The 25,576-nt window shown below is 37.7% G+C and overlaps 1 protein-coding gene and 1 pseudogene across 1 annotated transcript in view; one reads left to right on the top strand and one right to left on the bottom strand.

The window, feature by feature from the left end:
• Positions 1-25,576, bottom strand: part of FAM117B (family with sequence similarity 117 member B) — a 160,468-nt gene that overhangs the window by 128,121 nt on the left and 6,771 nt on the right. The window lies entirely within an intron of this gene.
• LOC143677985 (spindle and kinetochore-associated protein 3 pseudogene) lies at positions 5,594-6,670 on the top strand (annotated as a pseudogene).

The following is a 25,576-nucleotide window of genomic DNA, read 5'->3' as shown; positions in this document are numbered from 1 at the left end:
TGTGACTGTGTGATAGTGAAAACCTTGTGTCTGATGCTCCTTTTATCTACCTTGTCAACAGATGAGTAAACAAATGGAATAAAAATAAATAATAGGGGGAACAAATGTTAAATTTAGTTTGAAATGCTAGTGATCAATGAAAGGGAGGAGTAAGGGGTATGGTATGTAAAAATTTTTTTTTCTGTTTTCATTTTATTTTTCTGTTGTCTTTTTATTTCTTTTTCTGAATTGATGCAAATGTTCTAAGAAATGATGATGATGATGAACATGCAACTATATGATGATATTGTGAATTACTGATTATATATGTAGAACGGAATGAGCATATATTAAGAATGTTTGTGTTTCATTTTTGTAATTTTTTTATTAATAAAAAATTTTAAAAAAATTGAATGGGACTTTACAGATCAGTCCCTAATTTAATCATTACCTTTTTCATGTAGCAATTGTTTAGTACCTACATCTCTTATGAACAGGTGCTATCCATATTTCATAAAATGGGGTCGGGCCAGAGGATGACAAATAGAGAAGTAATTTGCCTATTGTTAAACAGCTAGTTATGGTAATACTAAGATTTGAACCCAGATTTCTTGGTGTTCTTTTTACCACACTCATGTTACCTCCCCTTTGGAACACTGGGAGTAGGGGGATATTGAAACTTAGATCAGGTTCTGTGTCTACTAAATTTCTAACCACATTAGTTACAGATTAAAAACATATGGGCAGTAGACAGAAATGGAGACTTACTGCTTAATGTGCACAAAGTCTGTTTGGAATGATAAAAAGGTTTTCATAATTGCAATAATCAGTTTTATATGTCAACATGGCTAGGTTATAGTATCCAGTTGTTTGGTCAAGCAGTGGCCTTCATGTTACTGTGACAGAAGTATTTCATAGATAGGATTTGCTTCCATAATCAACAAAGGAGACTGCCCTCAGCAATGTGGGTAGTTTCCTCATCCAATCAGTTAGAGGTCTTCAAGGCCAGAACTGAGAGTACACAGGTGGTTCAGTGATAGACTGCTCACCTGTCATCCAGGAAACCCAGGTTCAATTCCCAGCCCATGTACCCCATAAAAAAAAAAAAAAAAAAACAATGCAGTCACTATTCTAAGAAAGAAAAGAGAAAAAATACATGAAAGCCAGAACTGAAGGTACCAGAGGTCAGAAGAATTTCTACCTCAACTTCAACATTGGTTCTTGTGGGAAATTTTCCAGCCAGCCTGCTTCACCTGGGTATTCAGACGAAGGACTTCAACATCACCTTTATTGGAGTTTCCTGTTCATGGATTGTACAGTCAGGACTTGCCAGCCCCCACAGTCACATGAGCCAATTCTTTATAATAAATCTCTTTATACACACACGCATGCACACACACAAACATACATATTCTGTTGACAGTATTTCTCTGGAGAACTTTGATGAATACAGCAAAGGATGGCGATGACTGTAGCACAGTATTATGAATATAATTAACACCACTGAATCACACTCAAGAAAGTGGTTAAAATAAAATATGTTACCACAATACAAATTTAAAAAAAAAATCTATCCATGGAGTAATCAAAACAATTCTTGGTCTTCACTTCTACAGGAAACTGAATGCTATGGTATAATACAGAATCTCAATTACAGCAGGCTCACATATCTAAAGTTTCTTAAAGTCTAGGTCAGAGCAACAAAACCACTTTAGGATGCTTGTTTAAAATGCACATTCCTGGACCCCATTCTGGACCTCACAAATCAGTATCTCTATGGTGGTACCTGGAAATTTTTTACAGAATTCATGTACTCTTGGTATCTACAAATTCTTATCCAAGTCTCCTTTTCATTTATAAATTAAATTGTTGTCCTATTTTTCAGGGAACTATGAAATCATATCAACAATAAGACAGGAAGGTGAAAATTATGGGATAAAATATTAGTGACATTTCATATTATTTAACATCAATTTTTAAAAATATACAATGTAGGCACACAGAGCTCACCCTAAGGCAACAACAAAACCTTCACAGGTGATAGAGTAATAAGTAACAGAGCTTTCTAATAATAATTTGATAGCATCCCAAAGGACAGCTCTAAAAGACTAAATTTTATTAATACTTTGTTCACTGATCCCATACCTTTGAGATTACATAGAAGACCCACAAAACAACTAAATCGACTCCAAGTACGAACCACCAGCTTTATAGTAGGCACAGGTTTAATTTCTGAGCAAATAAAAGGGATGTTTGCCAATACATGAACATTAATTATGATATAATTCAATGCAAATTACAATAGCAAAATACAATGGCAATAAAGCCAATGTAACAAGTAATGCAAAGGGAGATGCATACAAAAAAAAGTGTATGTTATAATATAACTTTTATTAAATAGGAAATTAAACATTGTAAATGTCAGATTACTAGTTGTCATGGTCAGGTTCATGTGTCAACTTGGCCAAGTGGTGATACCTGTTTGTCTGGTTGAGCAAGTGCTGGCCTGTCTGTTGCAATGAGGACATTTCATAGAATTAAATCATGATCACATCAGCTGCATCCACACCTGATTCCACTTGTAATCAGCCAAGAGGCGTGTCTTCTGCAATGAGTGATGCTCAATCTACTCACTGGAAGCCTTTTAAGGAAGATTCAGAAGAGACAGGCTCTTCCTGTTTCGGCTGGTGAGCCTCTCCTGTGGAGTTGGTCGAGATCCTCCATCAGAATCGTACGCTTCACAGCCTGCCCTGCAGAATTTGGACTCTGCGTTCCCACAATCATGTGAGACATTTTTATAAGTTTTATATTTGTGAGTGTTCCCTGTTGATTTTGTTTCTCTAGAGAACCCTAACTAATACACTAGTTAATAATGGAATAACTGATTTGATTACGTTTTCATTTACATGAAAAAATTTTTGCATGGATGCAGGCCAAGTTTTTATAAGACAAAAACAAATTTTTTAAATTTATTTATTAATTAAAAAATTAAACGAGATAAAACATCAACATAATCATTAATTCACAATATCATTACTTAGTTGAATATTCATTTCTTAGAATATTTGCATTATTTCAGAAAAAGAAATAAAAAGACAATAGAAAAAGAAATAAAACAAACACAGAAAAGAAAAAAAAAGATTATACTTACCATACCCCTTACCCCTCACTTTCATTGATCACTAGCATTTCAAACTAAATTTATTTTAGCATTTGTTCCCCCTATTATTTATTTTTTATTGCATATGTTCTACTTGTTTGTTGACAAGGTAGATAAAACAGACACAGGGTTTTCAAAAACACTCAGTCACACTGTGAAAGCTATATCATCCTCAAGATACACGGCTACTGGAACACTGCTCTACATTTTCAGGCAGTTCCCTCCAGCCTCTCCATTACATCTTGAATAACAAGATGATATCTACTTAATGCATAAGAATAACCTCCAGGATAACCTCTCGACTCTGTTTGGAATCTCTTAGCCATTGACACTTTGTCTCATTTCACTCTTCCCCCTTTTGGTCAAGAAGGTTTTCTCAATCCCTTGATGCTAAGTCTCAGCTCATTCTAGAGGTTTTTCTCAATCCCTTGATGCCGAGTCTCAGCTCACTCTAGGATCTCTGTCCCACGTTGCCAAGAAGGTCCACACCCCTGGGAGTCATGTCCCATGTAGACAGGAGGAGGGTGGTGAGATTGCTGCTTGTGTTGGCTGGAGACAGAGGTCACATCTGAGCAACAAAAGAGGTTCTCTTGGGGGTGACTCTTAGGTCTAAATTTTAAGTAGACTCAACCTACCCTTTCAGGTTAAGTTTCATATGAACAAACCCCAAGACTGGGGGCTCAGCCTATAGCTTTGGTTGTCCACACTGCTTGTGAGAGTATCAAGAATTCAACTTGGGGAAGTTGAATTTCTCCCCGTTCTCACCATTCCCCAAAGGGGGCTTTGCAAATACTTTTCCACTCACTGATCGAATCACTCTGGGATTCATTGGGGCATCACTCTGGACAGACCAACAAAATCTCATCTCCTACCTGAGATTCCAAGTACTTATGGTGTTCAATCAAACTATCTATACAAGTTATATTAGGAAATGCACTAGTCAAAATATAAATTTTGTAACAAACATTTTTTGCTTTAGTCTCACACATAAGATGACATTTTAAAATATTAATTACCATCTATTTTCAGCACCCTGCAATAATAATAAACATTCCTTTGTTCTTCCTCATGCAAAAACATTTTTAAAATTTGTACATTTAGTCACTATTATTATATACTCTAGGCTTTCCTAGATTATACCATCTCAATCTTTAACATCTATCTTTCTTTCTGATTTCATTTATGTCCCCAGCCCTCCCTCCCTCTATCATTTTCACACGCAGCTTCATTAGTGTTTTAACATAATCGTATTACAATTAGGTAGTATTGTGCTGTCCATTTCTGAGTTTTTGTATTCAGTCCTGTTGCACAGTCTGTATCCCTTCAGCTTCAATTACCCAATATCTTACCCTATTTCTAGCTCCTGATGGTCTTTGTTACCAACGAAATATTCCAAGTTTATTCACTAATGTCAGTGAGTGCGTGGTCAGTGAGACCACACAGTATTGGTCCTTTTGTTTTTGGCTAGTCTCACTCAGCATAATGTTCTCAAGGTCCATTCATGTTGTTACATACTTCATAACTTTATTCTGTTTCACAGCTGCATAATATACATATTCCATCATATGTATATACCACAGTTTGTTTAGCAAATCGTCTGTTGATGGATACTTTGGCTGTTTCCATCTCTTTGCAATTGTAAATAATGCTGCTATAAACACTGGTGTGCAAATGTCCGTTTGTGTCTTTGCCCTTATGTCCTCTGAGTAGATATCTAGCAATGGTATTATTGCTGGGTCATATGGCAAGTCTATGTTCAACTTTTTGAGGAACCGCCAAACTGCCTTCCACAGCAGTTGCACCATTTGACATTCCCACCAACAGTGAATAAGTGTGCCTCTTTCTCCACATCCTCCCCAGCACTTGTCATTTTCTGTTTTATTGATAATGGCTATCTGATGGGTGTGAGATGATACCTCATTGTGGAGACAAAAACAAATTTTAAGCACCAGTCCAATACTATATGTGTGATCTAACAACTGGGAACAAGCATATGCATAGCTCTCTGTTAGAAATAATCCTAACTAGCCTCACCCCCTATAATCATCAGTGGAAAAGGAAATTACATTCTAACAAATGCACAATATTAAAACTATATTCGATAAACATAAAACCATTTCAAAATTAAAGAATATGTTCAAGTTTAAGACTATAATAATTTATTTATAAGCGGTCTTAAGATGCAAACTATGACCCACTGGCCAAAACTGAATCACATATGCTTTTTGTATGGCTGGCAAGCTAATGGTGTTTTTTACATTTTTTAATAGGTGGGGAAAAAAGTCAGAAGAACAATATTTTGGGACACAATCATTATATCACATTCAAATTTCAATGGTGCGGGGTCTCCACAGAACCAATGAGTTCAGGTGACGAGAGTTTCAAACTAAGGGCAGCAGGCAGCCTGAGCTGGTCTCCTGGCATCTATGTTCCTTCTCTGCCAGGTGCCTGCCAATGGACCCAATCTACAACTTCCGCACAAAGCTGTGGTCTCTGGCCGCTACCCTGGAGAGCGAAATGGCCCGGTTGCAGCTAGTGCTGAGCAGAGAAGGAACCAACTTTGAAGATTATCCAATGAGAATTTTACATGACCTACATTCAGAAGTCCAGACTCTGAAGAGATGAACAAGAAGTCATTAACTCTAAACCAGAGTTGGCAAAATGTGAAAGCTTCAAACGCCTGATATGAAAGATGATCTGCCTGATCCTACTGTTACAAGCAGTTCAGTTTCTGATACACCTCCACGTAGTCTAGAATTTTCTGATTTTGGACTTGAGCATTAGATGATATCCCAAGTTCTATCAAACCATCCACAGGCAGTGAATAACCATCAGGAAGAGCCAAAAATTTTAACTCCATCTACCAAACAATCACCAACTAAAGTACTAAAAACTCCAAATGTACACTAAAGATGGATGATTTTTGGTCTATAACTCCTAAATTAGAATACTTCGGTATCTCTAAATATACTATGTGTTTTATTGAAGATTATACAATGGGGATTAAAAACATGAGGCATAATAAAATCGAAGAAGCCAGAGAAAGAAAACCAATAACCAATGATAATTTCTTCATCACTTCTGGCCCCATAATCCAGCAGTTGAGAAAAAAATGATGCCATATACACAGATTCACCCTTGGCACCTACATTCTGCACTCCTGGTTTGAAAATTCCTTCTACAAAGAACAGTACAATTTTGGTATCCAAAAATCATCCATTATCAAAATCAAACAGTTCATCAAGAGATTTGGAAATGAAAAATGGTACTTCCTTAGTTTTAAATTCAGAGGAGTGCTTTGAAAATCTTGTGGATTCCTCTTCTCTTACGATTTCTTATGAGAATCTGCTCAGAACACCTACACCTCCAGATGTAACCACAATTTCAGAAGATATTCTCCAGATTTTGTCAAAATACAATTCAAACCTAGTTACTCCAGTAGCAGTGAAAGCAGTACCACCCAGCAAAGTCTTTCTTACTAAAAATAAAGGACAGAACATTCAAGATGTTTATGACAAAGAAAACTGGTAAAACCTTTGCGTGATTCATTCTTTCACCACTTGACTGGCATCTCCTAAATTCACACCAGCTTGATGAGAGACTGAGCTTCATTTCCTCTGTTTGCAAATTCAGATATCTCAGGGAAGGGTTCAGACTCATCTTGGATGGTCTGATGCCCTTCCCTGGACACTCAGCTGTGGCCATAGGAGGTGGAATACTATTTACCTTTAAAGCTACCTGGTAGCTTCAAATTGCTCTTTTTGATCAAGCCTAAGACCCTTCTGATTTAAGTATAATTGGGCAAGTATTCTTATTTAATTTTAAATTCACGAATGTTCTGTTAGAAAACTTTTCAAATTATAACCAAAAGGAAAATAATGACCTGGCTTCATATGAAGACCAGTTAGAATTTGAGTAGAAACAATTAAGCATCCTGACAAGGTGCTTCAAAGGCTCAAGACTGTCCTTGGGGAAATTTGGTGCAGTAAAGATTACCCTTGTTGATAACTGCTCCTTGAAAGTCAAATGTGAAGTCATGTTTATGCTCATTATTTTGTCAGAAAATTGTCATCAAAACAAATTAACTACTTGATTTATTCTTTGATCTAGGAGTGGATAGTTATAATTTAATTTTGTTAAACATAAAATTTGACTGTTTTCAGAATATTTAGTTTATTTTTCAAGGTAAAGCTCTAGTCAACCTATGTACGTTAACAATTCCCAAAATTTCTATCAACCTTTAACTGTTTACCATGAGATATACATATTTAAATACACAGAATTAGATGAGTTTGTTTAAGAAGAGAGTGTATTTCTGAGTTCTCCAAACTACAGAGGATAGAAACAGGCAGATTAATCTAGCAAAAGACTAAAAAGAGGTTGGTGAAGGAAAATATTCGCAGGAAAACAACCTTAGCTTTTCAAACGCTGCTGAGAATTCAAGTAAAAAGAGGCCTGAAAATTAACGTTATCGACAGCCCTGACAAGATTAATTTTAGTAGAGTACTGGAGACAGAAGTATGGAGAACACTGAAGAGAAAATAGACATAAAGACAGCTCTTTAAATGAGTTCTGCTAAAGAAGGGAACAGAAATAGTGCAGCAGCTAAAGGGAGACATGGAGTCAAAATTGTTTTTTTATAAAGGTAAATAAAGAATATTATACTAAGAAAAAAATATCAACGGTACACGAAGTTTTACTGGAACACAGGCATGTTCATTCAGTTACATGATTTTATGTTATGATAGCAGATTTGAGCAGTGCTAGAGACCTTAAGAGGCCCTCTCATAGCTTTGTGCTGCCATTCAATGTACTGCAAATTGTAGTGAACCAATAATGCCATATTACCTATCTATGTAAAAAGACATTTTTAAAAATGATACATAAAATCTTATTACAGGGTGCATGGGTGGTTCAGTGGTAGAATGCTCGCCTTCCATCTGGGGGACCTGGGTTCGATTCCATACACTCAAAAAATAAATAAATAAATAAAACTTATTACAGATCAGTATTAACAGATGAATATTTGCAATTGAGCTGATAACAGGAACACTAACTCTGAATCACAATTAAGTGAAATGCTACCCCCCAAAAAGAATTCCTACCTCTCAATGGAACTGCATTACAAGAAAACATACATAATTATTATACATTTTGAAATTTAATCAATTAAAAATTTGTGGAAAACTGTTTTCTCTCTTGTTAAATAAGTACCTACCTTCGTTTCCTGGACCATGCACCAAAAAAAAAAAAAAAAAAAAAAAAAGCATTTACCTAATATCTTTAATTCTGCCTCTCCACAACATTAAAATATTTACTATCTAACCCATTACAGAAAAACTCTGCTGACCCATGGTTTATATTGCATGCCTCTATGTCTTGGTTTCTCTGCCAGAACACTCTCACATCTATTTTTTCAAGGGAGAGGAGAGACAGGCTCGGCTAACTTGAGCTTAACTTTCAGGAGGACTTTAAAAATATTAAATATATGCATAAGTAGGATTATATTACAATGCTGTCATTCTAGTTTCGATCATTCTAGTTCTGTATGATGCTAAATAAGTTGATCTTCTGAAGGCCATCTATGAAAACACTTTGGACATATGTAGCTTATATTACATTATGTCTTAATAAGACATGGTTAAAAAAATAATAAAAGTTCAGCTGCTGATTATGTGACCCCACATAAAATGATTCAATTCCACTATGATTATAGTTACAGCAGCTGTCTTCCTGATAATTACAAAACTGCTTCACAGATATGCCTCAGATACATAATTTGCTTTTGAAATGGAACAATTATTTCACTAAAACAGTGCCTAATTCTTGCAACTGTGAACCATCTCTTCATGTAGTTTTCCTTTAATAGTATATTTTTATTAAACAGAACAGAAAATAAATGGAGTAATATATCTAAGCTCGAGAACATGTACCCACATTTTTAAACTATGACTAGTGATAAGCAATAAATATATATGTTCTGCTAACTAAAATATAAATTTCTTGGGATAGTCACAAAAGGACCATTTTCAGCAAGGAAAATAAAAGTATACACTATGTAAAATGGTGTATATTAAAATCAAGTTGCTAAGAACTATCTAGCACTTTTCTACCCTATGACCCTTGCACTTCTGTTGCCCAAAAGTACACAAATCAAACAGATCTTACTAATGGATCTACAGTTATCCCTTCCACATCATGTGGGTTGGCGGGAGTAGCATCCCTGCAATCTGGAAAATTCACATAAAAATTTTTGGCACTTCCCTCATATCCGAAAAATCTGAATTTTTTTTTCTTTTTGGGGTTTTACAGTACTTTATTGTAAAATCTGGGTTAGCTATTTGGTTATAGGATATATGTTAGTCAATGTTAAGTAAAAGTACAAAACTCCACCAAAAATTCGCATTTCTTATGCTGACCTGTAATATAACAAAACTGTGATGGAGAAAGTTGCAATGTCGAAGAGATAACTATAATTTCATTTGAAAGATTTTTAATTGTCTAAGAGCTTGACTTTTCAACATGGCTTCCCGTGATGGTATGGAGCTATGTACTCCCAGGAAAACATGTTCTTAAACCATTCCTGTAGGTGGGAACCCATTGTAAGTAGGACCTTTTGATGCGGTTACTTCAGTTAAGGTATGGCCCAAATCAATCAGAAGGACTATTGAAGGACTCTATTACTAGAGTCCTTTATTATAAGCAGAATGATTTACATAGAGTGAGAAGCCAGAAAGGTTGCAGCCAGAAGCTGAGCGTCAATGGGACTTGGAAGTAAAGGGAGAGGCCACCGTGCGTATTACCATGTGACAGAGAAGCTAAGGACCAAGGATCTCCAGGAGACCCCCCAGAACACCACAGTCTTCTAGGAGAGGCACTGTCTTGATAATGCCTTGATTTCAACATTAGCCTCAAAACCATGAGCTACTAAATTTCCATTGTTTAAGCCAACCCGTTGTATGATATTTGCTTGAACAGCCAAGGAAAACTAAAACAGCTCCTGAAATTATTAGATTTCTATAATGAAATGAGGAATGGAAGAGTTATACATGGTCACATGTAAAAATACTAAACATTTTCTCTTTTGAATTTTCTTCCAATAATTCATTCATTTAAACATTTACTGAGGGCCTCTGAGCCAGTGCTGGGCCCAGAAATGAAAAACAGAAAATCACAGCAAGCACCCAAAAAAACCCATTGCATACATTCCATTTCTCTCCAAGAGCCCAAAATTGACAAATCCTGGTACCTAATTATGAGGGAAGTTAAAGGAGGGGAAGAAGCTTAGACAGTCAAAGATTCCCAGGCTAAATGAACAAAGACTATAAGTACAAAAAGGAAGATATTCTAGTAGCTAACAAGATACTTCATGATCTGACCCCCCCAGCCTCATTTCTTGCTTGCACTACCTCAATTTCAACAGTGGTGCCAGGCTAAATCGCCTTGCAGTTCCCAGTATGTGTCATGTACTTCCATGACTCCAGTCGTTCTGTCTCTCCACCTAGAACACTATGCAATCCCTTTTACCTGTTTGTTTAATCCTTGCTTAAACTTTCAAAATTCAACTTCAGTGTAACTTCCTCAGGAAAATCTTCCTGGAACAGTCACCCAACCGCAAGACACATAATAGGTAGGTCGAAAGTCTTCTTGAGTGCTGGCGTGGTATGGTTCACTAAAAAGGTATAGGCTATTCCTGTTGTCCCACTACACAGTGAGCTTTTGGAAGGCAGTAATTGTATTCCCTCCAGATCCAGAGATTAAGACAGTACCTGACACATAGAAGGGTCCCCCTAAATTTTTGGTTAACTGAAGAAAAATCACTTACTCTAAATGAAAACTTGAGAAAACACACAGAGAAGCAAATGACTCTCTAATGTTACTATCTTCTAACAAGGACAGGTTCATGTAATAAATTCAGATGATTTTTTTTTTCCAGATGATCTTCTATTAATACAATGTAAAACAAAATAGGAAAACAAAGGCTCAAATCTTGACTTTGTTCTTTTAAAAACAAACCTTTAAAAAAATTAACTGCAACAGGGATAGTATTGAAAATTTTAGTCAATCCCTTGGGCTCTGGAGTTCAGAGTTCACCAACTAACAATAACAATTCAACAGCAATTCAACTGGTCCTGGGTAATTTCAGTGGCACTAGCAGAACATTCCAAACCTGGGTCCCTAGGTATTACATTACGAAAATTCTACAGACTTTGCTATAAAAGAGTTAGGTTTAAGTATTTGTGGAACTTTGTCAGGTACTGCTTAAAGGTTATTATTCCTGTTACCCAGAAAAACATTGAACAAACAGAAGGGATAACTTGGGCATATTCATTTGTTTAGGAAAGGGGAAAAAACTTTCCTTTTTCAGGTATAAAACTGATAAATACTCATTATTTAGAAATCTCAAAGTACAAAAAAAAAAAAAAACCCACAATAAAGCCACCATCAAAGATAACCATTTTAAAGAGTATCCTTCCAGAATGTCTACACATACATACACACACACAACACACACATACACACACTTAAAACATTCCTGGAAGGAAACACAAAAAACTGGCAACACTGGCTGCCTCCAGGAACAGGCAGACAGTGGCACAAGGGAGACATTTCACTGTATTCACTCCTAATTGTACCTTTTTAATTTGACACGTGAACTTAACCCATATATTCTTCAAATTTATATTCTTTCATTCAATGACTGATATAGGTAAGTATAGAAAAGATTAATCAAATGCAAAAAAAACTTCATATAAAGATATTCATAATATTTACAATAGGAAAACTCATAAATAATATGTCCAAAACCTGGAGAACAGGGAAACCGATGGGAAGATGGGAAAAATGATAGAATATTGAAGATGATATTAAAAATTATGTTTTTGAAAGGATAAACCTACATGACAATTTTTATACTCTTCTAAAGGAAAACTTTAGAATAAAGAAATAACAGAAATGTTACATTTCATAACTATGAAAAATATATACACACAAGCACAGGAACACATAGAAAGAAATCATAAGGAAAATATACCAAAATGTTAATTGCGCTGTCTTCTGGGTGGTAGGATTCAGAAAAAGACAATCTTATTTTGAAAGGAATGGGGAATAAAAACTAAAAACAGTTCAGGTGTTTTCCATAATTTATTTCTAATTTCACATTTCTTCTTTGGTTATTTCCATTTTCTTCTTCGGTTAATTTCTCCACTCATCTGTAAATGAAACAGTAAGAGAGCTCTACTAATACATCACAAAGCTAAAATTTGTTACTGGCACATCACTACTAAGTAGTAATTATCCCAGCAAAGAATAAATGATTAATTTAACCAAACTGATTTTTTAAGACATAGTATCAAAAAGAAAAGGACTGGGCGGGCCGCGGTGGCTCAGCGGGCAAGAGTGCTTGCCTGCCGTGCCGGAGGACCTCGGTTCGATTCCCGGCCCCAGCCCATGTAAAAAACAAACAAACAAACAAAATATAATAAAAAACAAGAAAATGTTTAAAGATGTTTCCCTTTCTTCCTTCCATCCTTCCTTCCTTCTCTGTCTTTCCTTCCCTTCCTCCCTCTCTCTAAAAAAAAAAAAAAAAAGAAAAGGACTGATACCTAGGGTGACTTCCGGGTCAAGATGGCGGCTTAACAATGTGCACATTTTAGTTTGTTCTCCAGCAAAACTACTAAATAAGGATAAACAGTACAGCACAGCTCCTGGGGCCACATCAGTGACCAGACACACAGTGTACCCCTGTCTAGACCAGATGGACTGGCTGCGTGCCCCCACAGAACCGTGAGTTCCCAAAGCTGTGGCGGCTGGCACCCTCTCCCCCACAGGTTGCTTCCCAGAAGGGAAAGGAAAGAGACTTTACCAGCAGCAGGGGCTGAGCACAATCAAACGCCAATTGTGGAATTAATTAACAAATTCTGACTACTAAAAATAGGCCCCCAGCTTAGGTGAACCTGGTGAAGGCGGAGGTTGCTCATTTTTGCCCCAGCACCAAGGGGGCAGGGCTGACTGAAAAAGGGGGGAAAAAAGAAGGAAACAGGATTTTGTGGCTGTGTTTCTACAAAGGCTTGACTGCCTTTGAATGAAGCAGTGGAGCTTCTCGGGCTGCACCTGCCCCAGGCATAAACAGAAACAAGATCATTTGGGGGCTTGTCTGGAGCCTGTACCTTCCCCAAGGGAGGGGTGAAGCCCAACTCAGGTGGAATCCCTCCCTCAAGGAATTCAGACACCAGGGCTTGGTAATTTGGAGCCATTAAAACCAGCCTACAACCTCTCCTCTGTCTCCACCAAGCCTCCAGCAGGGAGAGTCTGCCAAAGTCAAAGGTACCACATCATCTTATGCTGGTGGGACCTGCAGGCAGACAAGCACCACATACTGGGCAGGATAAGAAAAACAGAATCCAGAGACTTCACAGGAAAGTCTTTCAACCTGCTGGGTCTCACCCTCAGGGAAAACTGACGCAGGTAACTCTTTCCTCCTGGTAGGAGGCCAGTTTGGTCTGGGAAAATCCAGCTGGGGTCTATAATACCTAAGTAGACCCTCCTAAGGGTGTGTGGGGTGGGGGAAGGCACCACACAAGCAGGGCAAGAAACAAGGAAACAAGAACTGAAAAATTTTCCTCTGTTAAACAAAACTTAAGCTAGAGGCCCAGATAAAGCTGAACTGAATGTCAAAGAACAGACAGACAACAAATTCATCCAGCAAGAAAACCCTAAGTAAAAGAAGTGAAAGATATCTCCAGAATAAACTACTTAAGGTAATTAAATGCCTAGACGCCAGCAAAAATAACAAATCACACTAGGAAAATTGAAGAGATGGCCCACTCAAAGGAACAAACCAACAATACAAATGACATACAGGAGCTGAAACAATTAATTCAGAATATACGAACAGACATGGAAAACCTCATCAAAAACCAAATCAATGAATTGAGGGAGGATATAAAGAAGGCAAGGAATGAACAAAAAGAAGAAATTGAAAGTCGGAAAAAACAAATCACAGAACTTATGGGAATGAAAGGCAAGGATGAAGAGAGGAAAAAAACAATGGAAACGTACAATGGTAGATTTCGAGAGACAGAACATAGGATTACTGAACTGGAGGACGGAACATCTGAAATCCGGCATGAAAAAATATATATAAGGAAAAAAGTGGAAAAATATGAGCAGGGACCCAGGGAACTGAAAGACAATATGAAGCACACGCATATATGTTGGTGTCCCAGAAGGAGAAGAGAAGGGAAAAGGAGGAGAAAAACTAATGGAGGAAATTATTACTGAAAATTTTCAAACTCTTATGAAAGACTTAAAATTACAGATCCAAGAAGTGCAGCGTACCCCAAAGAGAACAGATCCAAACAGACATACTCCAAGACATTTACTACTCAGAATGTCAGAGGTCAAAAAGAAAGAAAGAATCTTGAAAGCAACAAGAGAAAAGCAATCCATCACGAAGCCCAATAAGACTATATGCAGATCTCTCAGCAGAAACCATGAAGGCAAGAAGGCAGCGGGATGATATATTTAAATTACTAAAAGAGAAAAACTGCCAACCAAGAATTCTATATCCAGCAAAATTGTCCTTCAAAAATGAGGGAGAAATTAAAACATTTTCAGACAAAAAATCACTGAGAGAATTTGTGACCAAGAGACCAGCTCCGCAAGAATACTAAAGGGAGCACTAGAGACAGATACGAGGACAGAAGAGAGTTGTGGAGAAGAGTGTAGAAAGGAAGACTATGAGTAAAGGTAAAAAGAAGGAAAATTAGCTATGGAATATAAAATCCAGAAGGCAAAATAGTAGAAGAAAGTACTACCCATGCAGTAATAACACTGAATGTTAATGGATTAAACTCCCCAATCAAAAGACATAGTCTGGCAGAATGGATTAAAAAACAGGACCCATGTATATGCTGTCTCTACTCAAAGGACATGAGGGTGAGGACACAAACGGACATTTACACACCAATGTTTATAGCAGCATTATTTACAATTACCAAGAGATGGAAACAGCCAAAATGTCCATCAACACATGATTGGCTAAACAAACTGTGGCATATACATAAGATGGAATATTATGCAGCATAAGACAGATTAAGGTTATGAAGTATGTAACAACACGGATAGAACTTAAGGACATTATGCTGAGCGTGATTAGCCAGAAACAAAAGGACAAATACTGTGTGGTCTCACTGATATGAACTGAAATTAGTGAAGAAACTTGGAATATTTCGTTGGTAACAGAGACCATCAGGAGATAGAAATAGGGTAAGATATTGGGTAATTGGAGCTGAAGGGATACAGATTGTGCAACAGGACTGAATACAAAAACTCAGAAACGGACAGCACAATATTACCTAACTGTAATAAAATTATGTTAAAACACTGAATGAAGCTGCATATGAGAATGATAGAGGGAGGAGGGCTGGGGCATAAATGAAATCACAAAGAAAGATAGACGATAAAGATTGAGATGGTGTAATCTAGGAATGCCTAGAGTGTATAATGATAGTGACTAAATGTACAAATTAAAAAATGTCTTTGCATGGGGAAGCACAAAAGAATGTCATTACTGCAGTGTGCTGAAAATAGATGGTAATTAATATTTTAAAATTTCAACTTATGTGTGAGACTAAAGCAAAAAATGTTTATTTTGTACAAATTTATACTTTGACTAGTGCATCTCCTAATATAACTTATGTAGATAGTTGGTTGAGCACCTTAAGTACATGGAACTTTGTAAAGGACATGAGATTTTGTTGGTTTGCCCAGGTGATGCCCTGATGAATCCCAGAGTGATTTGATCAGTGAGTGGAAAAGTATTTGCAAAGTCCCCTTTGGGGAATGGTGAGAACGGGGGAAAACTCAACTTCCCCAAGTTGAATTCTTGATATTCTCACAAGCAGTGTGGGCAATCAAAGCTATAGGTGAGCCCCCAGTCTTGGGGTTTGTTCATATGAAATTTAACCCCACAAAGGATGGGTCAAGCCTACTTAAAATTAGGCCTAAGAGTCACCACCAAGAGAACCTCTTTTGTTGCTCAGATGTGGCCTCTCTCTCCAGCCAGCACAGCAAGCAAATTCACCACCCACCCCCTGTCTCGCGGGACATGACTCCCAGGGGTGTGGATCTTCCTGGCATCATGGGACAGAAATCCCAGAATGAGCTGAGATTCAGCATCAAGGGATTGAGAAAAACTCTAGAATGAGCTGAGACCCAGCATCAAGGGATTGAGAAAACCTTCTCAACCAAAAGGGGGAAGAGTAAAATGAGACAAAGTGTCAATGGCGAGAGATTCCAAACAGAGTCAAGAGGTTATCCTGGAGGTTATTCTTATGCGTTAAGTAGATATCACCTTGTTAACCAAGATGTAATGGAGAGGCTGGAGGGAACTGCCTGAAAATGTAGAGCTGTGTTCCGGCAGCCATGTTTCTTGATGATGATTGTATAATGATACAGCTTTCACAATGTGATTGTGTGATTGTGAAAACCTTGTGTCCTATGCTTTTATCTACCTTGTCTACAGATGAGTAGAACATATGGAATAAAAATAAATAATGGGGGAACAAATGTTAAAATAAGTTTAGTTTGAAATGCTAGTGATCAATGAAAGGGAGGGGTAAGGGGTATGGTATGTTAATTTTTTTTCTGTTTTTGTTTTATTTTTCTGTTGTCTTTTTCTTTTTCTGAACTGATGCAAATGTTCAGGGAAATGATCACGATGATGAATATGCAACTATGCGATGATATTGTGAATTGCTGAGTGTACGTGTTGGGAATGTTTGTGTTTCTTTCTTGTAATTTTTTTTAATTAATAAAAAATTTAAAAAAGAAAAGGACTATTCTAGAAATATACAAATCCTAGAAATACATAAATCCACTGATTTTTTTTTCTTCATCAATGTGAGATATAGTTTACATAAAATATGATGGACCCATTTTATTACATGTTTCAAGAATTTTGACAACCAACTATACCCATTAGAATACTGTCATCACCCCAACATAATCCCTCAGGCCCCTTTGAAGTCAAAAACTCCACCTCTGGACCCTAGCAAACTCTAACAAGCTTTCTGTTATAGATTAGTTTCACCTTTTTAAAAAAATATTGTATAAATGTAATCATATAGTAATTACTCTTGTGGTCAGTTTCATTCACTCAGCATAGTATCTGTGAGATTCATCTCTATAGTTCTATCAACAGTTCATTCCTTTTTATTGCTGAATAATCTTACTGCTGTATGGATAGTATACAATTTATTTATCCACAGCCTGTTCATGGGCATTTGGGTTGGGTACTAACGGCCAGCATATGGCTATTAAGAATGAGACATATATTAACATCCTTGTGCAAATTTTTATATAGTTACACCGAGTTTTCAAAGTTACATACAGTTACAAAGTTTCTCTTTGGTAAACAGTGGAAATTCTGGGTGTTAAAACAAATGTAGGTCTAACTTTGTAAGAAACTGTCAAAATGGTTTCCAGCATGGTGGTAGCATTCCCACCAACATATAAAGGTTCCAATTGTTTCACATTCTTATCGACCTTTGGTATTGCTGGTCTCTCTCTTTTTTTTTTTTTTTAATGTAATGAAACACTATTTATATATGAGAACAAAAATTACAAGAAAACAACATACATGGGTTCTAATTGAATTCTTCATATTGCTATACAAAGAGAAAATGTAAATCTGATTACTCAGTGGAAGACAAATAACCCAAAGATGAGGGAGCCTTTGAACCATGGCTTGAGTGATTGGCTACACTGAACTTTTCAGTCTTTTTCACTTCATTCAGTCTCATAAATGTGTAGTGTTATCTTAATGTGGCTTCATACACATTTCCCCAATAAATAATGAGCTTGAGCACTATTAAGTGCTTATTAGTCTTTGGTATATCTTCTTGGTGAGTGTGCTGATTTGAAATGATGCATGAACCCTAGAAAAGCCATGTTTTAATAAAAATCCCATTTCATACTGGCAGAATAATCCCCATTCAATACTGTATGTTTGAATATGTAATTAGATCATCTCCCTGGAGATGTGACTTAGTGAGTCACATCTTGATATTATGTTGATGTGACCGTAATGTAATCTTGAGTGATCAAGAGTGGCTATTAAACTGGATTAGGTAGAGACGTGTCTCCACCCATTTGGGTGGGTCTTCATTAGTTTATTGGAATCCTATAAAAAGAGGAAACATTTTGGAGAAAGAAGGAGATTCAGGGAGAGTAGAATGACATAATCATGAAAACCACCAGCCAGCTACCTTTGGGAATGACGAAGGAAAATGCCTTCCGGGGAGCTTCATGAAAGGAAGCCAGGAGAGAAAGCTAGCAGATGACATTGTATTCACCAAATGCCTTTCCAGATGAGAGAGAAACCCTGACCCTGTTCACCACATGCCTTCTCACTTGAAAGAGAGATCCTGAACTTCAGTGGCCTTCTTGAACCAAGATATTTTTCCATGGATGCCTTTGATTGGACATTTCTATAGACTTGCTTTAATTGTGACATTATTTCGGCCTTAGAACTGTAAAATAGCAATTTATTAAATTCCCCCTTTTAAAAAGCTATTCTGTTTCTGGAATATTGCATTCCGGCAGCTAGCAAACTAGAATACTGAATGAATGTGAAGATTTTGCAATAAAAATATTTCTTTTCATCAAAAAGTCATCTCCTCTGAAAGAATTTCTATACCCATCCCCTACTAGAATTACTCACTCCTCTGAGTCCAGAGCATTCATTATAAAATATATCTATGCACCTGTTACATTGTAGCTGGTAAGTCCTGGAGCTCTCTGTGCCTTTTCCCTCTGATTGCAGAGTTACTAACACATAGAGTAATTGAATCAAAGCTTACAGAATTGAACTTAAATAAATGTGAATTCCACTAGCTAAGATGCAGAACTAAGAATAAAGTTTTACTGTGCCTCATTTCCAACTGTAAAATAAAGACATCACAAACGAAAAGAATCCCCTTAAAGGTGTGAAGTGGGCAGCAATCCTTCAAATGTTAGAAACACTGAATTTATAGAGCTGTGTACTTCACAAGGTACTAGAAAGCAAAAGTCCAATATCAAGTTCTGATACCCTACTACTTCCTGGTTCCCGGTTCTACCCATTAGCCTAGAGAAGGCCACTTTCTGTTGCTCCTCTAGCCACTCCTCCACCTCAATAAACAAAGTCAAATACAAAATAATTCATCCAACAAGAAAAATTAGCAAGAATGTAATTTGATATCCACATTATCAGCCACAATGCAAAAATAATTTTTATAAATACTGTACTAATGCCCATTTCTCTAATGTAAGAGTTTTCAAACTATTTTCCTTGGAGGCTTCTGTGACTGTTTTCAAATTTAGAGCACAGGTAATCAATCACCTTGGGGAAAGGGGCATAACTTTCAAGGTCTAGAGGAGGGCTTGAGAACCAGCATTTTTAACAAGCACACGAAGTGATTCTGATACAAATGAACCACACCTCCCCACTTTTGAGAAATAGTCTTCTGATGTTCAAAGGAAATTTTCTTTCAAATTTGTAATTTCATTCAACTATGAAAACCAAGTTTAAACTGGCAATTTATGGTACATCCACTAAAACCATAAGCAAAATTAATGACACATGATAGCTAACTTCTATACTGAGTTACTATGCTGAGTATTTTTCCATTTTCTCTCATTTTAATATTTAGCGCCATTTGTAGTAGATATTATCACTATTTACAAATGAGAAATTTAAGGGTTAGAAAGTTTACAACCTAAGAAAACCAATCATATTAATAAAGAATGAAGAGAGAAAAAAATCACATGATCATCTCAATTTTCTCAAAAAAAAAAAGGTTTCTGACAAAATCCAGTCAGAAGCAGGCTAGAACAGGGAGAGAGAGGAAAGAGGTAAAAAAAAAAAAAAAAAACATGAAGGAGCCCTTGAACAAGGAGGGTAATCAAGGTCAGCAGGGCCTGTGTCTGGCACAAACACCTGCCTGGGGGCTACCCACTTATGGGAAACACCCAGCAGCAGTGGACGCATATGAAGCCAAATGACCCCCACCTGAGTGAGTTAACCATGGAGAAGGGTGGAACCAACTAACCCACCCAAATGCACTATCTACTAACAGGCACCACCCCGGAGAGAAAGGGAGGTTAAAAGGAAGGACCTCGGACTTCCGGATAAGATGGCGGCTTAGTAAGACGCGCGGGTATTAGTTCCTCCTCCAGAAAAGCAACTAAAGAAACAGAAACAATACGAAACAGCTCCCAGAGCCACGACAGAGACCAAAAAGACAGCGTACCCCATTCTGGAACGGCTGAATGGGCAGGGAGAATCCGCTGCGGTGAGATACCCGAGGGGCGCGCGTTTTCCCGGCGGGGCGGCTGGCGACTGGGGTCCCCTCCACGCACGTGGCTCCGCGGTCTGACTGGGAACGTTGGATAGCGGGGCCCTCCCGCCACGCTTGGCGTCTCGGGCCAGCTGGGCAATTTGGACCGGCACTCCCCCAAGCCCCGGCAGCCAGTGACCCCCCCTCCACGCCCAGTTTCCCGGGCCGACTGCAAGATTCGGACTGGCACGTTAAAGGAGCCACAGCATCTTTTACTGGTGGGCCCCGCAGACAGACGAGCGCCACGAGCGCCACCTACTGGGGCAGGAAAAGAAAAACAGAGCCCAGAGATTTCACAGAAAAAGCTTTCAACCAGCCGGGTCCCACACCCAGGGAAATCTGATCAAATGCCCAGACACCAACAGAAAATAATGGATGACGCTCGGAAAATTGAAGATATGGCCCAGTCAAAGGAACAAACCAATAGTTCAAATGAGATACAGGAGCTGAGACAACTAATGCTGAATATACGAACAGAAATGGAAAAACTCTTCAAAAACCAAATCAATAAATTGAGGGAGGACATGAAGAAGACATGGGCTGAACAAAAAGAAGAAATAGAAAATCTGAAAAAACAAATCACAGAACTTATGGGAGTGAAGGACAAAGAAGAAAAAATGGAAAAAACAATGGATACCTACAATGGTAGATCTAAAGAGACAGAAGCTACAATTAGTGAACTGGAGGATGGAACATCTGAATTCCAAAAAGAAACAGAAACTATCAGGAAAAGAATGGAAAAACTTGAGCAGGGGATCAGGGAACTGAATGACAATATGAAGCGCACAAATATACGTGTTGTGGATGTCCCAGAAGGAGAAGAGAAGGGAAAAGGAGGAGAAAAACTAATGGAAGAAATTATCACTGAAAATTTCCCAACTCTTATGAAAGACCTAAATTTACAGATCCAAGAGGTGCAGCGCACCCCAGGGAGAATGGACCCAAGTGGGCGTTCTCCAAGACACTTACTAGTTGGAGTGTCAGAGGTCAAAGAGAAAGAGAGGATCTTGAAAGCAGCAAGAGAAAAACAATCTGTCACATACAAGGGAAACCCAGTAAGACTATGTGTAGATTTCTCAGCAGAAACCATGGAGGCAAGAAGACAGTGGGATGATATATTTAAATTATTAAAAGAGAAAAACTGCCAACCAAGACTTCTATATCCAGCAAAATTGTCCTTCAAAAATGAAGGAGAAATTAAAACACTTATAGACAAAAAGTCACTGAGAGAATTTGTGACCAAGAGACCAGCTCTGCAAGAAATACTAAAGGGAGCACTAGAGTCAGATACGAAAAGACAGAAGAGAGAGGTATGGAGTAAAGTGTAGAAAGAAGGAAAATCAGTTATGATATATATAATACAAAAGCCAAAATGGTAGAGGAAAATAATATCCAAACAGTAATAACACTAAAAGTTAATGGACTGAATTTCCCAATCAAAAGACATAGAACGGCAGAATGGATTATGACCCAGCAATACCACTGCTAGGTATCTACTCAAAAGACTCAAGGGCAAAGACATAGATGGACATTTGCACACCAGTGTTTACAGCAGCATTATCTACAATTGCAAAGAGATGGAAACAGCCAAAATGTCCATCAACAGACGAGTGGCTAAACAAACTGTGGCGTATACCTACGATGGAATATTATGCAGCTTTAAGACAGGATAAACTTATGAAGCATGTAATAACATGGATGGACCTAGAGAACATTATGCTGAGTGAGTCTAGCCAAAAACTAAAGGACAAATACTGTATGGTCCCACTGATGTGAACCGACATTCGAGAATCAGCTTGGAATATATCATTGGTAACAGAGACCAGCAGGAGTTAGAAACAGGGTAAGATAATGGGTAATTGGAGCTGAAGGGATACAGACTGTGCAACAGGACTAGATACAAAAACTCAAAAATGGACAGCACAATAATACCTAAGTGTAATGTAACTATGTTGGAACACTGAATGAAGCTGCACCTGAAATAAAGTTTTTTGTTTGTTTGTTTGTTTGTTTGTATCTTTTGTTTTTGTTTTTTTCTTTTTCCTTTTTTATATATATATTTTTATTAGTATTATTATTTTAATTTTCTTCTCTATATTAACATTCTATATCTTTTTCTGCTATTTTGCTAGTTCTTTTCCTAAATCGATGCAAATGTACTAAGAAAAGATGATTATACATCTATGTGATGATACTAAGAATTACTGAGTGCATGTGTAGAATGGAATGATTTCTAAATGTTGTGTTAATTTCTTTTCTTTTTTTGATTAATTAAAAAAATAAAATTATAAAAAAAAAAAAAAAGGAAGTACCTCGAACACGGAAGGGAAGTAGGTAAAGCAAAGCAATAAAAGCAGATGGTCCCAATGTTGGGGGCCTCTCACTCACCATCTTTCTTTACTTGCGAAAGTGCCCACATGTCTTCTTACTTATGTATCTAATAAATGTTCTACCTACTTGCTCTATTCCTGCTATGCTCTTGAATTTTTTCTCATGCCATGGCCAAGAACTTGGAAGTCAAAATACGGCAACACATTTTTGCGAGCCAGCCAGGAATGAGGCCTCTTTTCCAAAAGTCTGAACTGATGAGTACTGGAATGCTTTCACTTTTTCTACTCACTTGACTCAATGCTATCCTATGTCCTCATTTTCACTTCTCTCTTTCCCTACCATCTGAGGACCCAGACCCTTTCTGCTGAATCTATTCCTTTTTTCACCTCTTTGACAGAGGTCCTTTTCTTTGCCTACAAGATAATCTCCCTTTCTCCTCTGTTTGGCCTTCAATGTCTTCTAAGACATTTCATCTGTTACAACACAGAATTCTTGGCTAAGGATTCTCGTACCAAACAAGGTGTTGTCTTAACATTCTAGGGAGTCACCTCTGGTTTAGGCCCAAGGGAATCGAATTGATACATTCCAATGTGAGTGTCTCCTGGCTAAGAGCCAGAAGTGAGGTTTGTAGGATAAGCAAAAGTGCTGGCTAACTTGATTGGAGTGAGGATTGGAGTTAGCTGAGCCTATAAAAGTTGGTAAGCATGAACATGCAGGACCTCTTGCTTTCTGCTCACTCACAGTGTTGCTCTGATGAATGGCTTCTCACTTTTTCTCTCTGGGTCTTTTTATCTTTTTGTCCACTACTACATCTCAAGTCCCAGCACATTTTGCTTTTAGTCCTCCTGAGCGTGTCACCCAGCGCAGGAGGAAACCATTGGCTGGGGAAAATAGGCTGGTGGGTGTGCATTCACTTTGTTAAAAGAGATGTGCATTGCAAGGGATGAAGTGAGCCTCATCCTGGCCCGGCCCTACAATATGTCCATACCCAGACCCCATGAATTGCCTGAAAAGAATTCTAAGCCACATTTTATTGTGTAACTGGCCTTGCCCATGACACACCCAGAAAGATTCCCTTCTTAGAGTCTTTTTATTTGTGGCAAATCCTTTCCATTCTCTTAGGCAAGAAATCAGGCAGTAAGTTACAAGCACAAATACTTCTAGGAATACGAATGAGTCAGCTCAGCAGTATCAGGATGGTACTATGCACTCTGTCTTCTGAGTCTTCCAGGACCCCAGGGGACGCCTAGGAATAGGAAGCCTGATCCTATGGCACCAAGAGATCAGTGCTCAGAACAGTAGGGTGATGACCTGGACACCAGGCACAGTGCTAAAATCTCCCTTTTTATTTTCTCTCTCTTCCTTAGAAATGGGTAGTGCTTCCAGTATTCCAGTCCTTTGGGCTGCCTGTTATGAAATTGGAATAATCTTCCCCCAACAGAGCTAAAAAAAGAAAGCCTATTCTCTACTGCAATATTGTGTGGCCACAATATAGCCTGGAGGACAGCCAGTGTTAGCCCACAAATGGAAGAGTTAGAACCCTAACCTGCAGTTAAATCTCTTTTGTAAAAAGGAGGGAAAGTGACAAGAAATTCTATTGTACAACTTTTTATGAACTTATATCAGAATAAATCCATGAAAGGCTCTTATAAATTATGTTATCCGTAGGAGAACCCCTCAAAATCTATGGAAAAATTTTAAACACATAGTATTAACCTATAAATTTACCTAGGGGCAGTAAAAGTCACTCTTTCCTCTTACTGCACTCCTGAGGATAAGCACCAAATTTGGACTGAAGTTATATGGCCTCTCTAAGCCAACTCGGCAGGTGAACTCACTGCTCTTTCTCCTATGTAGGACAGCACTCCTGGGAAGAGCCAGAACCCAGCTTCATGGGACTGAGAAAGCCTTCTTGACCAAAAGGGGGAAGAGAGAAATAAAACAAATTAAATGTCAGTGGCTCTGAGATTTCAAACAGAGTCAAGAGGTTATACTGGAGGTTATCCTTATGCATTATGTAGATATCCCTTTTTAGCCTATGGTGTGTTGGAGTGCTGGAGGGAAGTAACTGAAACTGTTGAGCTGTGTTCCAGTAGCCTTGATTCTTGAAGATGACTGTATACAAAGATATAACTTTTACAACAGGACTGTGTGATTATGAAAACCTTGTGTCTGATGCGCCTTTTATCCAAGGTTTGGAAACATGAGTAAAAAAACATGGATAAAAAATAAATAATAGTGAAGATAAGAAGTAAAATAAATGGAGTAGATGCAAGTACTAGTGGTCAAAAAGGAGGAGGAGTAAGGAGGTATGGCATGTGTGAGTTTTTTTCTTTTTCTGGAGTGATGCAAAAGTTCTAAAAAATTATCATGGTGATGAATATACTATTATGTGATGAGATTGTGAGCCATTAATTTTACACCATGTATGGAACGTATGTGTGTGAAGGCTGTCAAAAAAAATATTTTTAAAACAATGGTTGTCTATTTTTCCTTTCACAGCTTGTGCTTTAGATGTAAAGTTTAAGAAGCTACCTCCTATTACTAGATCTTGAAGATGCTACATTTTTTACTAGAAGTTTTATGGTACTGACTCTTACACTTAGCTCTCCGATCCATTTTGAATTAATTTTTGTATAAAGTGTAAAGAAGGGGTCCTCTGTCATTCTCCTGGCTATTGAAATCCAGTTCTCCCATGCCCATTTATTGATAAATAGAAACT

The sequence above is a fragment of the Tamandua tetradactyla genome, chromosome 3 (assembly GCF_023851605.1).
Source record: "Tamandua tetradactyla isolate mTamTet1 chromosome 3, mTamTet1.pri, whole genome shotgun sequence".
Taxonomy (NCBI): domain Eukaryota; kingdom Metazoa; phylum Chordata; class Mammalia; order Pilosa; family Myrmecophagidae; genus Tamandua; species Tamandua tetradactyla.
The sequence above is the reverse complement of the archived record's forward strand: the minus strand, read 5'-3'. Positions and strand labels throughout refer to the sequence as shown.